The sequence below is a fragment of the Suncus etruscus genome, chromosome 7 (genome assembly GCF_024139225.1).
Source record: "Suncus etruscus isolate mSunEtr1 chromosome 7, mSunEtr1.pri.cur, whole genome shotgun sequence".
NCBI lineage: Eukaryota > Metazoa > Chordata > Mammalia > Eulipotyphla > Soricidae > Suncus > Suncus etruscus.
In genome coordinates, this window is record NC_064854.1 from 33,951,474 (window position 1) to 33,967,269 (window position 15,796).

At 39.4% G+C, this 15,796-nt stretch overlaps 1 protein-coding gene across 1 annotated transcript in view; it reads left to right on the forward strand.

Annotated features, from left to right (window-relative positions):
* Positions 1-15,796, forward strand: part of SVIL (supervillin) — a 261,406-nt gene that overhangs the window by 142,387 nt on the left and 103,223 nt on the right. The window contains exons 4-5 of the mRNA XM_049777469.1: positions 3,543-3,600; positions 11,986-12,074. The gene's annotated coding sequence lies outside the window, so the exon portion shown is untranslated. The remainder of the gene's footprint in view (positions 1-3,542; positions 3,601-11,985; positions 12,075-15,796) is intronic.

The following is a 15,796-nucleotide window of genomic DNA, read 5'->3' on the forward strand; positions in this document are numbered from 1 at the left end:
TACATATATTATCACAATCACTTTAAAAGACAGTTGACAATTTCTTATAAAATTGAACATTCTAGTGGCCAGAGCGATAGCACAGCGGGTAGAGTGCTTGCCTCATCCAAGGCCGACCCCAGTTTCACCCCCAGCATCCCATCTGGTCCCCTGAGTACTGCCTGGAATGACCCCTAAGTGCAGAGCTAACAGTAAGTCCTGAGCACTGCCAGGTGTGGCCCCCAAATCAAAACTAAACCAAATCAACTGAACATACTATCTAAATGATTTAGCAACTGTTTACTCAAAAAAGTAAAAAAATATATGGTCAAATAACACCTTATATACAGATATTTGTCTCACCCTAATATATAATTGCCAAAAATTGCTAGCAGTGAAGATGTGCTTCAGAAGGTATATGGAGAAAATGTGGTATAACAAGTCCATGGACTATTATTCACAAATAAAAATAAATGAGCTGTCAAATCATGAAATGGCATGGAAGACCCTCACATGCAAATAACTGAGTGAAAGAAGCCAATCCGAAGGAGTTAAATTTAAGTTCTGACTAACAACAATTCAAAAAAGGCAAATCTACAGAGACATTAAAAGATTAGTGGTTGCTGGGAAAGTGAGGAAGAAAATATTCAGGCAGTTCACAGAGGACTGTTTTGGTCAGTGAAAATAGCTGTCTGATACTGTAATGATGGATTCATGTCACAACCCATAGAATATAACAACCCCAATAAAGAACCTCAGTGAAAATCATGATTAGGTAAGTTTATCCTTGATTTAAAAAAATACAAGCTCAGGTACTGGGCAGATAGCTAAAAGGGTCTTAAGACCCCAAGTTTGATTCTTGCATTGCATGGCCCCAAGCACCACTGGATATAACCTAGTCACCCAAGCATGACATTACTGGTCACAATCAGTGAACTGTGGGGTCCCCCTTTCTGGGTCCAGTATTACAAGGAATGGTCTCCTAGCCCCTGAGCACTGCTAAGTAGCCCCCTTTCTGCACTTCCCCCCAAAACACAAAATGTACTACTGCTTCAGTGGGAAATATCGACAGGGTAGAGAGTGAATTAAGAAAGAGAGTAGAATTGAGAAATATGTGCACCGCTCTCTCAGGTTAGCAGTAAACCTAAACCACCTCTGAAAAAACAACATTTAAGCACAATTTTTTTAAATAATAATAAGCTAGGGAAAGGGCAATCTACCGTCAAGCTGCATTCCCCCACCCTCCAGTTAAATTTTTTGAACCTCTAGTAATATCTGCCTTTTCTTTTCTCACAATTTCACTCATATGTTGTTCATCAATCTTTAACTGTTAATGGGGCTGGAGTGGGAGAATGGTGGAGGTGGGGGGTGGGCAACTGGCTCTGCCTTAAGTACAAGATTTCACTGAACTCAGCTGTGGAGCAGTTTGGTTGCTTAGAGTCCTCTCCATTTATTTTGAAGGAAAGAAGTCGTTTTTTAGGCCTCATAGAGGGTTAGTTGGCAGCACTGGCTGCGATTGGACCTTTGCTCTGAAGTGGTAACATCCTCAGTGTCCCCTCACAGAAAAAACTGGGTCTCAGCATCCACAGGTCTCTTTTCTGCTCATAGTCTGATACAGATTTTGAGCTGTTCCCAGCCTGCAGCGTCTCTCACTTGCTATGTTCTCAAGGACACCAGTGCCTGATTATGCTAGCCTTGCCCTCTGAAAAATCTCCACCGGGTTCTGCCTAGATGGCTGAAGGGTTGGGGCTGGTGACTTAGCTATAGAGCATGCTCTGTTACTGAACTTTATATGCGACCATGTTCAGAAGCCCAGAGGTTTCCAGTTGTTTGGGAGCTTGCAAGTACTCTAACATACAAGGTAAGTCAAGAGTCAGAAAATGCGCTTTGGTGCTTCTCTTATTACTGTAATAAATGCCTTTGTAACCCCTATTTTATTTTCCATTCCCTGCATCAGTTAATTATACAGTTTCTTGCAATGCACCCTTTAGATATCTGATTGAGCTTCTCTGTTAGTTTGCCTTGCGAAAGGCTGAAGAAAGCAAGATAGCTAAACCACAAAAGGAAAAAATTGCACGGCAGAGTGATATGCTCAGACTTGGAATCAACTTATAGATATACTATTCTTTAGTCTGTTTTTTTTTTTATTATTTTATGAACTCTCAATTAACCTGAGAAGAACAAAGCCGTCTTTTAAATCACCTACCTACTTTCAAACACAAGGTCCCATTCTTGCTTTCCTTGTAACTCCAGAAATACTTATAAGCAGATGAAAATGCTTTGTTTCTGTGGAACTTCTGGCAGAGACAGTAACTCGCTGATGGAGTTGAAGGAAACATTGAAGCTGTTTTGCATGTTACATTTTGAAATTGAGCCTTGATGCAAAAGAAATGTTTTCTCTAGCCCAAATACTCTATGAAGAGCAATACCAGCCTTTGATGGGGGAGTTATTTTAACACAATATTTAATAGTTGCATGAGATTTCTTTTTCAAATATATAAGATACTTCTATAATCGAGGGAATCTCAGTGTTTGGCATTATACCACTCCTTTTATTGTATCTTTTTTACTTGGTCAGCATTTCCAAATTCCAGGAACTGTGATATATTTTGCCAGATAATAACGACCCAGCATCTGGTATAGTATGTGTCTCTTTTTCCATAGCCCCTTCTCCCCCCTCAGCCCCCACCCCATAATAAACAGTAAAAGGCACTTTGTAGGAGAAGTTTCTGTAAGTGGTCTATTTGTGGTTTCCTTGGTGGACAAAAGATTACACTGCCAAATGCCGTCCAACAGATTTCTTGCCATGAGACTGGCTATAAATTTTGTTTGTGTCTGGTTTAGATTAGCTCATCTACTCAAGACCAAGTGTCTCTGCCGTATGGAATTGTTCTCAGCTATCCTTACATACTATATATCTCTGTCTTGAAAAACAATTTATGGTTAATTGGATGTGTTGCCATTGTTTGGATTTGAATAGCAGTTGGAATAACAGCAGAAGTGTCCCTTCAGAATTCCCCTGCCCCTCTGTCCCACCCTATATGTGCTTCTAAGCACCTCAGATATAGCAGGCGGTGCTAGCTCTGCACATTGCTGCTTACCTTGACCAACATTGCTTTTTTCCCCCTCTCCCTAGAGTATATTATATTTAATATTTCATTGCTTTGAGTTTGGATTATAACCATAGTGAGCTTAAATGATAGCACTGAACTGGTTTGACTTTGTTGTTTGATCTAGGGAATATGTTGGCTAATTTTTAGAAGGGAAAAAACTTGCTCATTTAAAATGTGTATGTGGAATTTGATTCAATTTGTCATTTTTTTGTAGTGTTTCTTCTCAAGTTAATGGTTTCTTTTTTCCAATTGTTTTTTTCCTTCCTTCCTTCCTTCCTTCCTTCCTTCTTTCTTTCCTTTCTTCCTTCCTTCTTTCCTTCCTTCCTTCCTTCCTTATTCCTTTCTCCCTTTCTTCTTTACTTCCTTCCTTCTTTCCTTCCTTCCTTCCTTTCTCTTTTTTTCAATTTGGTGTATAGCTGTTTCAATATTACATTGTTTCTTTTCCCTTAGATTTCAACAAGAAAAACTTAAACTTCACTGGATCCCAACATCTAAAGAGATTTTCAAGGTAATTTTGTCTTTGCACAACAACTCTTAAGTTTTGAATATCTGTAGTACCTTTTAAAAATTATTCTTAACATGCTTTATTAATTAAAAATTAAAATTATTTTCTTAAATTTCTAATCCATGCGTTTAAATGTTTGGCAATATGTTTGCTCCCCAAGGTTTGATTTACAAAACTAAATGAAGCAAGTTGACTTAATAGTATATGTAGCCAGCAAAGCGTCTTTTTGTAGCATTTGGCTGCTTGTGGGAACTTTATGCAGAACAGAATGCTGATGTTTTCGTAAATGCAGATTTACAATGTTGTTATCTTTTACCAACTGTCTCCAAAAGCAGGCTGTCCTTTTGAAATCTGCTTTCAATTAGGGGGTGCGGGCTTACTGCTGACTTTGCATTCAGGCATCACCTCTGGTCATCCAAGGGAGGAACCATTTATGGGCCTGGAGATTGAACCAGGTCGGCTGCATGAATCGCTTTCAATTTTTGAAGAAAGAATTTCACCTTTTTAACTCCTCCCTCCATCTACCCAGTCTTCCCTATGGGAATTCTTATCTTATCTTTATCATATCTTCTGCACTTCAGTTTCCTTCTGCAAAATATTAAGGGCTTGATTTGTCTACTATGCTACAACATCATAGTATTTCATCATTGATATAATGATAGATATAATGTAGATGGCCAGAGACATAGTATAGGTTTTATATGTATCTATATCTATATCTATCTATCTATACACACACACACACACACACACACACACACGTGTGTGTGTGTCACACTTGTGACTCTTGCTGCTTCAATTGTAGCTATGATTCTATCTTCCCTAAGCACTGACAGGGGTTACTCCGAAGCATAGAGCCAGGAACAGCCCCTAAGCACCACTAGGTTCATCCCTAATCCCCAAGCACCCATGTTGAAATGAAAGTGCCAAGCAACATAGCTGTGTTTCATAGAGCTTTTACTAGATCACTGTCCCTAATGAGTAAGAGATTTTTTAAGAGCAGACACTGACACTGCATTATGAAGGACTAGCCTCAGCCCATCCCTTAGTCTACTCAGATGCTCTTGTTCTTGATGTTGTGCATCTGGCATGGTTTCTTTGCTAAATAGGGTTTACATTTAGGAGCACTGGATTGTCTACCCACTGTCCTCATTGGGCTAAGCATGGTTTTGCATTTGAAAGCAGCAGGCTTGTTTGGACACAGGATAAAGCTTTAACGAGATTCATTTTGATCTTAGTAGCAGGCACAGTGATGCAGCAGTGGACTGGGGCCTCAGCAGGCTCCTCTGATTGGTCTCACTCAATCTTGCTCTTCTAGTACTTGATACATCGTATATTCTCTCTCTCCTCTCTTTCCCTCTCTCTCTCCTTTTCTCTCCCTCTCTCTCCTTCTCTCTCCCTCTCTCCCTCTCTCTCTCTCATTCTCTCTTCCTCTCTCTCTCCTTCTCTCTCCCTCTCTCCTTCTCTCTCTGTCTCTGTCTCTCTCTTATATTTTGAATAGAAACAAAAGCTCATGTCTTTATCTTCTAGACTAGTATAACAAAATCCCGGAGACTGGGCAACTTAGTAACACCCACTCACAGTGGTGGGGGCAGAATGAGTATTGGCATGTTGGGATGCAGGCCCTCCCTCTTCTGGGGTACCTACAGTCTGCTTTTTGTCTGCTCTCTGGTCCTTTTTTAGTTGTTGTTGTTGTTGTTTTGGTTTTTGGGTCACACCTGGCAGTGCTCAGAGGTTACTCCCGACTCTACACTCAGAAATTGCTCCTGGCAGGCTTGGGGGATTATATGGGATGCCGGAATTAGAACCACCGTCCTTTTGCATGCAAGGCAAATGCCTTACCTCTATGCTATCTCTCTGGCCCCTCTGGTCCTCTTTTGACAAATTTTTCATCTTATTAGGAATCATGATCCAACCACCTTTTACAGGCTCCCACCAACTGATATCACCACCTTTGAGGATTAGGATTTTAGCACGCAAGTTGGGAAAAACACAAATTTGAGCCCAGTTTCCAATGTGCCCTTCAAAGGTAGTCTTGACAATAGAAGAGTTAAAGCTGTTTTAAAGCTGGAATAACGTGAAAGACAAAGATTCAACACTGCAGTAGACAGAGATTCAGAGAGACTGCTTTTCTAAACTTTGGTTGTATCTGTGGAAGATGTAATAGTGGTCATAGAGCACATATCATGCATATACAAAGTCTTGAATTTAGTTTCCAGCACTGCAAATGGCCCTGCAGGACTGACCCCGACTACATCAGGTCCAAACACTGTACCATCTGACGTGGTAGACAGAGTTTACCAGGAGTGACCTCAGCATTATTTGAGAAATAGAAAAAAAAAAGCATATTATCTCACATGTGAGTATTAAAATCATGACCCACCCCCAATTGTTCAAAGAGTAAGTGCACAGTTTGGGGTTTGGTTTTTTTGTTTGCGGGCCACACTCTGCTGTGGTCAGGAGTCACTCCTGACTCTGAACTCAGGAATCACTCCTGGCCACTTGGAGGATCATAGAGATGCCAGAGATCAAACCAAAGTTGGCCGTGTGCAAGTAAGTTGGAACCTGTTAAGTGCATGTTTTACATACAGGAATCCTAGGTTTAATTTCTAGAGTGGGACCTGGAGCACAAAGGCTTGGAGCATCACTGAATGTGGCTCAAATAGCCTTTAAATAAAAACAATGTAAATAAAATCATGTCCCTCTCCTTCTTGCCACAGTAGGGTATTAAGGGGTATGAGTCAGAAGTTGGCTCCTTCCAAAAATCTAATTAACCAAATATCAGCAGAGAAAACATTGAGGGCTTAGTTCTCAGCTCCCATATCTTATCATTTAAATAACAGTAGGAGAACAAACAGATTTCAGGATGTCTTTTGGGGTGCAGAGGCACCATTTTTAAGCTCACAGTTAGTAAAAGAAAGAAGGTAATGACAGAATGTCCTGTTCTTACTTGAATAAAGTTTCCCCTTGTTGCCACTGCAACCTATTAAGTAGGTTAATGGGACACATTAAAAGTGAAGGAAGAGGTCAACTCTCCTTAGACTAGGGAAGGAAAGGAATAGAGAAAGGCATGAAAAAATTAATCATAAAGAAGCAAGCCTTGTTTCGGAATAGATGGAAAGTTGGGTGAAAAGCACTACTGGGGGGCCCAGAGACAGTACAATATGTGGCTAACCCAGATTCCATTTATGGCACCACATATGGTTCCCTGAGCCCTGCCAGGGGTGATCCCTAAGTGCAGGGAACTAAGCTCTAAGTATAGCTGGGTGTGCCCCATGTCAAAACAAATAAACAACAACAATAACAGCCAAGAAAAGGAATTAAAAAATTAAATTATAATTTAGGTTATATAATTACAATAGTCTCGTTTATGGTTATTGCAGTTATTGCAATCCACACCACCAAAACATCCGCTGTCTTTTTTTCTGTTTGTTTACTTTTGTCTTTGGGCTACACCCAGTGGCTCTCAGGTGTTACTCCTAGCTCTGCTCTCAGAAATCACTCCTGACAGGCTCAGGGGACATATGGGGTACTTGGCATCAAATTCAGGTTGGTCTCATGCAAGGCAAACATACTACCCGCTGTGCTATTGCTCCAGCCCACACACAGCTGTCTTCATTTTATACAATTATAGTTCATACATTAAAGACCCACAGGGACTTCAGTTGTTTGGGAACTGGAGGTCTTCAGTGCTCCTGTGCACATTCTGGTCCTCAATGGCTGTGTTTGGAGCTCTTTGTCAGAATTTGGTTTTCTCACCATTAGATGATCAGAAAGTTCCTCATTCCCCAACAGACTAGGACAAAAGATCTCAATCTTTTCTAACCACTTATGGCCTACTTTTAACCTGTGTCTTCCTGTTCCTTCACCCTGTCCTACTGTTGGCCACTCAGTTTTCGGCCATAAATGTTCCTTGTATGCATTTCCCCCCTGCACCCTCCTCGGAACATCCAGGGGTTCTCAGAGGCTGTATGATGAAGTACTGGTCTAGTTCTGTGCTAATGTCTATGTCTTCCCCGCATTCTCATGGTTGGTCAGTGTCCTTGCATTTAGATGTGCAATGAAAACAAAGGACCTTTCCCAGCCCCAGATTTTCTGGTGGTTTTCATGGTCTTGCCTCTATCACAGGTTAAGTGACAATCTTTTGAGACAGAACCCCACTTTCTTACACATTCTCTTTACTCTTCATTCCTGCTGTCATACTTCCTCTGATATTAGAGGTTATGTGGCATCAGAAGGAGAGAGATTATAGAAGCCCAAACAGGAGACCTGTAAGTAGAATGCTTTCTAAACACTTGCAAGTATATTATGTTGTAATACATACATGTAAGGCGAGCAATGGCAATGAGAGATATTTTCTTCATCGTCATTATTCTTTTTTTTGTTTTTGTTTTTGCTTTTTTGGGTCATGCCCAGTGGCAGCGCTCAGAGGTTACCACTGACTCTATGCTCAGAAATTGCTCCTGGCAGGCTCAGGGGACCCTACGGGATGCCGGGATTCAAACCACTGTCCTTCATGCAAGGCAAATGCCTTACCTCCATGCTATCTCTCCAGCCCCTTTTCTTCATTATTCTACAGAAGAAAGGAAGGAGGAGAGAAGGAAATTTGTAATTGAGCTTATTAATGAATATATGTACTTATAATGATTTTCAATATTTATGTTTCTGTTCTTATAGCAACACTGTATTAAATACATATATTTATACTATAAATATTACATTACATATATCACAAATAACATATTTATAATATATAATTTATGTCATTTAATGTAATTATGTGTCATATAATTATAGTATATTATATATTATTTTATAACATATTATATTATAAATTATATATATCATTTACTTCAGGGTGAATTATGCATAAATTTGAAGAATTTTACGATCGTAGTATTTAAGGGGCAGGAGAGAGAGCATGGAGGTAAGGCATTTGCCTTGCATGCAGAAAGACAGTGGTTTGAATCCCAGCATCCCATATGGTCCCCTGAGTCTGCCAGAAGAAATCTATGAGCATAGAGCCAGGAGGAACCCCTGAATGCTGCTGAGTATGATTCAAAAACCAAAAAAAAAAATAGTATTTAAGAGAATAGTAGTATTTATAGTATTTACTTTATTCAAGGTGTATTTATTGAGGCTTCCCCCATCCCAATTATTGTTTTGTAAAGCATTTATTTTTAAATAAAATAAAATGGTGATAATGCTTTAAATAGAAAAAGAGGATACAGAAGACAGAAAAATATCAACAGTATGTTTTCTAGATTTTGTGTCTGGTAGGAAAGGCACTTAAGGAGCTTTCTGTTGAGGAAATGACTGTAGAACTAAGCCTCAGAACTGAACTGAAGCAAGGATATGTGGAAGATGAGGATGGAGGAAGGGGCAGGGCTGAACAGGGTAGTGGCCAGCACTTCCAGAAGTCCCATGAAGAAGCCTGAGACTGTCCTAATCCTAATGCTCTAGCTTTCCATGGACTCTTACCAGCTCTGGAGGGGCTGAACTTTCTGCTGATTGCTGGCACCATGTGTCTACCTTTTTTCTTTCTTTCTTTCTTTCTTTCTTTCTTTCTTTCTTTCTTTCTTTCTTTCTTTCTTTCTTTCTTTCTTTCTTTCTTTCTTTTTTCTTTCTTTCTTCTTTCTTTCTTTCTTTCTTTCTTCTTTCTTTCTCTCTCTCTTTCTTTCTTTCTCTCTCTCTTTCTTTCTTTCTTTCTTTCTTTCTTTCTTTCTTTCTTCTTTCTTTCTTCCTTCCTTTCTTCCTTCCTTCCTTTCTTCCTTCCTTCCTTCTTTCCTTCCTTCCTTCCTTTCTTTCTCCCTCCCCCTTTCCTTTCCTTTCTTTTCCTTTCCTTTCCTTTCCTTTCCTTTCCTTTCCTTTCCTTTCCTTTCCTTTCCTTTCCTTTCCTTTCCTTTCCTTTCCTTTCCTTTCCTTTCCTTTCCTTTCCTTTCCTTTCCTTTCCTTTCCTTTCCTTTCCTTTCCTTTCCTTTCCTTTCCTTTCCTTTCCTTTCCTTTCCTTTCCTTTCCTTTCCTTTCCTTTCCTTTCCTTTCCTTTCCTTTTCCTTTCCTTTTTTCTTCCCTTTCCTTCCCTTCCCTTCCTTTCCCTTTCCTCCTAGCTTTGCACTCAGAAATTACTCCTGCCAAGCTCCAGGACCATATTGGATGTTGGGGATCCAACCTGGGTCAGTCCTGGGTCAGCCACATGCAAGGCAAATGCCCTTCCACTGTGCTATCACTCTGTCCCCACCATGTATCTTTTTTTTTTTTAACCAAGAAAGAAGGAGTAGGAGTATTGGAATGATTTACCAGTTTTGTTCTATAAAATTAAACAGTGTGTTTAAACTAGGAGGTAATCAGTCTGCATTAGTGGCTTCAATGAGCTTTTCCATAAACAAGGTTAGGGCATGTATAGAAACATATGGTGGTTTATTTTTGAACATATAAAATAATTGTATCCAAATCCTCAAAAACTGAATTTTTCAAAGGATTATTTCATCTTAAAATGGAATTTTTTTTCTCCTTGGGGAATGAATGTTGGTGTCCCAAAGAAAATAGATCTATATTGAATTGTTTAAACAAATGTTTGAATAATAGTCCATTAAATTAGCATGCCATTTCTTAAGTAGACTACATTCCTGATGTTATGTAATTTTTTTTCCATTTATACTAAATCATTCATTGGAATGATTTCCAATGAAAGAGAAGACAGAAAGGAATAATCCTGGCATTGTGAATGCATGTTTAAAAGTCAGAGCTGATTCTGTTTCTAACCTAAGTAGGTGTCCTGGGATCTTTAGACCTGGAGGCTGGTTTATAACTACTACATATTCTCAAGCCATTGTATTCAATAATAGTAACTCCATGGCACTTATGATTAGGAACATAAGTCATGCCATTCTATTGGCAGTGACTAAAATTTCAGCTAAGCTTGCTTTGGGGACAATGGCATATTTTGGAGTGTTTCCACACACTTCCTCAAACTCGGATCGCCAACTGGGATATAGACTATCCATTTATCTTTCTTACATCAGAAGCGCTTTCTGGCCTCTCTTCTGCTTCTGTGGCCATACCAGTATATTCAGTGGACTAAGTAAGGCCAGCTTTACCCTGCATGTGTTTGGGAGCCTAATCTCCTTCATAGATATGGCCATAGCATTGGGGATAGTAGATCTCTCCCAAATTTTTCCAGACTTGTTCTGGGGGGTCACCCCTCTCCCAACTTTGGCTTTACTTAGTGTGTTCATAGAAAGAAGTGGAAATTCTCAAACATCCAGCAATCAGCACATCTCTGAGGAGTTCATCCTCAGGGTATGAATGTTTTATAAAGATAATTTAAATTAAAAAAAGATAATTTAAATAATACTCATGATATGCTTAGTGTACAATAAACATATCTAGTTAGTATTCAGTTACTTTACTTTTCTTTTGGTGTTTGGGCCACAACTGGTGATACTCAGGAGTCATTCCTGGCTATGCTCTCAGAAATTGTTCCTGGCTTGGGGGACCATATGGGACATCCGGGGATCTAACTGCAGTCTGTCCTAGGCTAGCACAGGCAAGGCAAACACTTTACTGCTTGCGCCACCACACCAGCCTCTCAGTTACTTTCTTTTTTCCTTTTCTCTTTTCCTATTTTCCTAAGATACATGTTCAAGAACCTCTCAAATCTATTAATCATCCATTGATTTCTTGGGTTTGGGGAAGCATTTTCACTTTGACATCATTTCAACCCAGAAAGAATATTTGTAATCACCTAGGAAAGTTGCTGATTTCTTTTTTTTCTAAAATAACAACACAGAATATGAGCTATTTTCTTTTTTTTTCTTTGAATTTAATTGTTATTGATGTGTCAAAGCACTGCAAGGTTGAGTTAATCATCTGAGTTGTCACAGCAGAATGTTGTCTAAAGAGTAGACGGCCAGTCTGAGACAAGGCCCTCTATTCCACTTCGGTATATCTCAGCACTTGACTCTCTGCCACCTGCCTTCATGGTTAGAATCATATACACACAAAATAAGTCATCTTAATTTATATTAAAAAGTGGGGAAAATGGGGCTGAAATGATAGCACAGTGGCAAGGCCCATGCAACTAATACAGGACGGACAGTGGTTCGAATCCCGGCATTCCATATGGTCCCCAGAGTCTGCTAGGAGTGACTTCTAAGCACAAAACCAGGAGTAACCCCTGAGTGCCACTGGGTGTGACTCAAAAACCAAAATTTAAAAAAAAGTAGTGGGAAAGGTTCCAATAAAGTATCCAAATTTCTTTTTACATCTCCTCTACCTGCATCCTTACCTATACTGCCATGCTATCAAAGAACTTCAGAGGCCTTCTGTATATTTTCTTGGATTTGTTTTGATTTTAATTTTTGTTGACATTGCACCTTTATTAAATAGATTTCAGAAGCTTTTTTCTGAAGATAATAAAGAAGTTGCTAACCACAGAAGAGAAAACAATCTTATCTTTTCAACTTCATTTCCTAACGGTAAGTCTTTTTCTCAATTGCTGAAGTCCCATGCAGTTTAAGTACAATGTTTATGTAATTTTCATTTCTATCTTTTTTAAAATATTTTTCTTTAAACAACTTTATTACATACATGATTGTGTTTCAGTTTCAGTCATGTAAAGAACACCACCCATCACCAGTGCAACATTCCCATCACCAATGTCCCAAATCTTGCTCCTCCCCACCCAACCCCCGCCTGTACTCTAGACAGACTTTCTAATTCCCTCATACATTCTCATTATTAGGATAGTTCAAAACGTAGTTATTTATCTAACTAAACTCATCCCTGTTTGTGGTGAGCTTTATGAGGTGAGCTGTGACTTCCAGCTCTTTTCTCTTTCGTGTCTGAAAGTTATTATTGCAAGAATGTCTTTCACTTTTCTTAAAACCCATAGATGAGTGAGACCATTCTGCGTCTTTCTCTCTCTCTCTGACTTATTTCACTCAGAATAATAAATTCTGTGTACATCCATGTATAGGAAAATTCATGACTTCATCTCTCCTGACAGCTGCATAATATTCCATTGTGTATATGTACCACAGTTTCTTTAGCCATTCATCTGTTGAAGGGTATCTTGGCTGTTTCCAGAGTCTTGTTATGGTAAATAGTGCTGCAATGAATATAGGTGTAAGGAAGGAATTTTTGTATTGTATTTTTGTGTTCCTAGGGTATATTCCTAGGAGTGGTATAGCTGGGTCGTATGGGAGCTCGATTTCCAGTTTTTGGAGGAATCTCCATATTGCTTTCCCTAAAGGTTGAACTAGATGGCATTCCCACCAGCAGTGGATAAGAGTTCCTTTCTCTCCACATCCCCGCCAACACTGTGTGTTCTCATTCTTTGTGATGTGTGCCAATCTCTGGGGTGTGAGGTGGTACCTCATAGTTGTTTTGATTTGCATCTCCCTGATAATTAGTGATGTGGAGCATTTTTTCATGTGTCTTTTGGCCATTTGTATTTCTTCTTTGTCAAAGTGTCTGCCCATTTCTTCTCCCCAATTTTTGATGGGATTAGACGGTTTTATCTTGTAAATTTCTGCCAGTGCCTTGTATATTTTGGAGAATAGCCCCTTATCTGATGGGTATTGGGTGAATAGTTTCTCCCAATCAGTGGGAGGCTCTTGTATCCTGGTCGCTATTTCTTTTGAGGTGCAAAAGCTTCTCAGTTTAATATATTCCCATCTGTTAATCTCTGCTTTCATTTGCTTGGAGAGTGCAGTTTCCTCTTTGAAGATGCCTGTAGTCTCAATGTCCTGGAGTGTTTTACCTATGTGTTGTTCTATGTATCTTATGGTTTCGGGTCTGATATCGAGGTCTTTCATTCATTTGGATTTAACCTTCATACATGATGTTAGATGGGGGTCTAAGTTCAATTTTTTGCAAGTGACTAGCCAGTTGTGCCAACACCACTTCTTGAAGAGGCTTTCTTTGCTCCATTTAGGATTTCTTGCTCCTTTATCAAAAATTAGGTGATTGTATGTCTGGGGAACATTCTCTGAGTATTCAAGCCTATTCCACTGATCTGGGGGCCTTTCTTTATTACAATACCATGCTGTTTTGATAACTATTGCTTTGTAGTAGTTTAAAGTTGGGGAAAGTAATTCTTCCCATATTCTTTTTCACAATGATTGCTTTAGATATTCTAGGGTGTTTATTGTTCCATATGAATTTCAAAAGTGCCTGATCTACTTCTTTGAAGAATGTCATGGGTATCTTTAGAAAGATCGCATTAAATCTGTACAATGCTTTGGGGAGTATTGCCATTTTAATGATGTTAATCCTGCCAATCCATGAGCAGGGTATGTGCTTCCATTTCCACATGTCCTCTTTTATTTCTTGGAGCAGAGTTTTATAGTTTTCTTTGTATAGGTCCTTAACATTTTTAGTCAAGTTGATTCCAAGATATTTGAGTTTGTGTGGCACTATTGTGAATGGGGTTGTTTTCTTAATGTCCATTTCTTTCTTATTACTATTGGTGTATAGAAAGGCCATTGATTTTTGTGTGTTAATTTTGTAGCCTGCCACCTTGCTATATGAGTCTATTGTTTCTAGAAGCTTTTTCGTAGAGAATTTAGGGTTTTCTAGGTAGAGTATCATGTCATCTGCAAACAGCAAGAGCTTGACTTCTTCCTTTCCTATCTGGATTCCCTTGATATCTTTTTCTTGCCTAATCACTATAGCAAGTACTTCCAGTGCTATGTTGAATAGGTATGGTGAGAGAGGACAGCCTTGTCTTGTGCCAGAATTTAGAGGAAAGGCTTTCAGTTTTTCTCCACTGAGGACAATATTTGCCTCTGGCTTGTGGTAGATGGCCTTAACTATATTGAGAAAGGTTCCTTCCATTCCCATCTTGCTGAGAGTTTTGATCAAGAATGGGTGTTGGGCCTTATCAAATGCTTTCTCTGTGTCTATTGATATGATCACCTGATTTCTATTTTTCTTGTTGTTGATGTTGTGTATTATGTTGATAGATTTACGGATGTTAAACCAGCCTTGCATTCCTGGGATGAAACCTACTTGATCGTAGTGGATGATCTTCTTAATGAGGCATTGAATCCTATTTGCCAGGATTTTGTTGAGGATCTTTGCATCTGTATTCATCAGTGATATTGGTCTGTAATTTTCTTTTTTGGTAGCATCTCTGTCTGGTTTAGGTATCAAGGTGATATTGGCTTCATAAAAGCTATTTGGAAGTGTTCCTGTTTTTCGATTTCATGAAAGAATCTTGCCAGGATTCGTAGAAGTTCCTCTTGAAAGGTTTGAAAGAATTCATTAGTAAATCCATCTGGGCCTGGACTTTTGTTTTTGGGCAGACATTTGATTACTGTCTTAATTTCCTCAATAGTGATGGGTGTGTTTAGATATGCTACATCCTCTTCATTCAACCGTGGAAGATTATAAGAGTCCAAAAATTTATCCATTTCTTTCAGGTTTTCATTTTTTTTTTTTTGGGCCACACCCGTTTGACGCTCAGGGGTTACTCCTGGCTATGTGCTCAGAAATCGCCCCTGGCTTGGGGGGACCATATGGGACGCCAGGGGATCGAACCGCGGTCCGTTCCTTGGTAGCGCTTACAAGGCAGAACCTTATCTCCAGCGCCACCTTCCCGGCCCCTCAGGTTTTCATTTTTAGTGGCATAGAGTTTCTCAAAGTAGTTTCTGATTACCCTTTGCATCTCTACCATATCAGTAGTGATCTCTCCTTTTTCATTCCTAATACGAGTTATCAAGTTTCTACTCTTTTTCATGTCCCTTTCTTTCTTCAAGAGTTAACCTCAATGAAAGTGCTTCTCTCTGTAGGTTGGGTTTTTTGTTAGTTTGTTTGTTTTAGCCACACACAGTGATGCTCAGGATTACTCCTGTTTCTGCACTCAGGAGTCATTCCTTATAGTGACAGTTATCGGGGGACCATATATGATGTCAGGGATCGAACCTGAGTTGGCCATGTGGAAGATAAGCTTTCTTTCTGCAGTAATATCTCTACAACCTCCAACTCCTTGACTTTTTGTTGTTGTTTTGGAGCCACACATAGCAGTACTTAGAGTTTACTCATGGCTTTGTATTTGGGAATCACTCCTGGCTGTCTTGGGACCACATGGGGTTTTGAGGATCAAAGCCAGATGAATCACTTGCAAAGCAAACACTCTACCTGTTGTGCAGTGGCACCAGACCCTTCTTGTAGTTTTAAACCCCACATTCCTGCT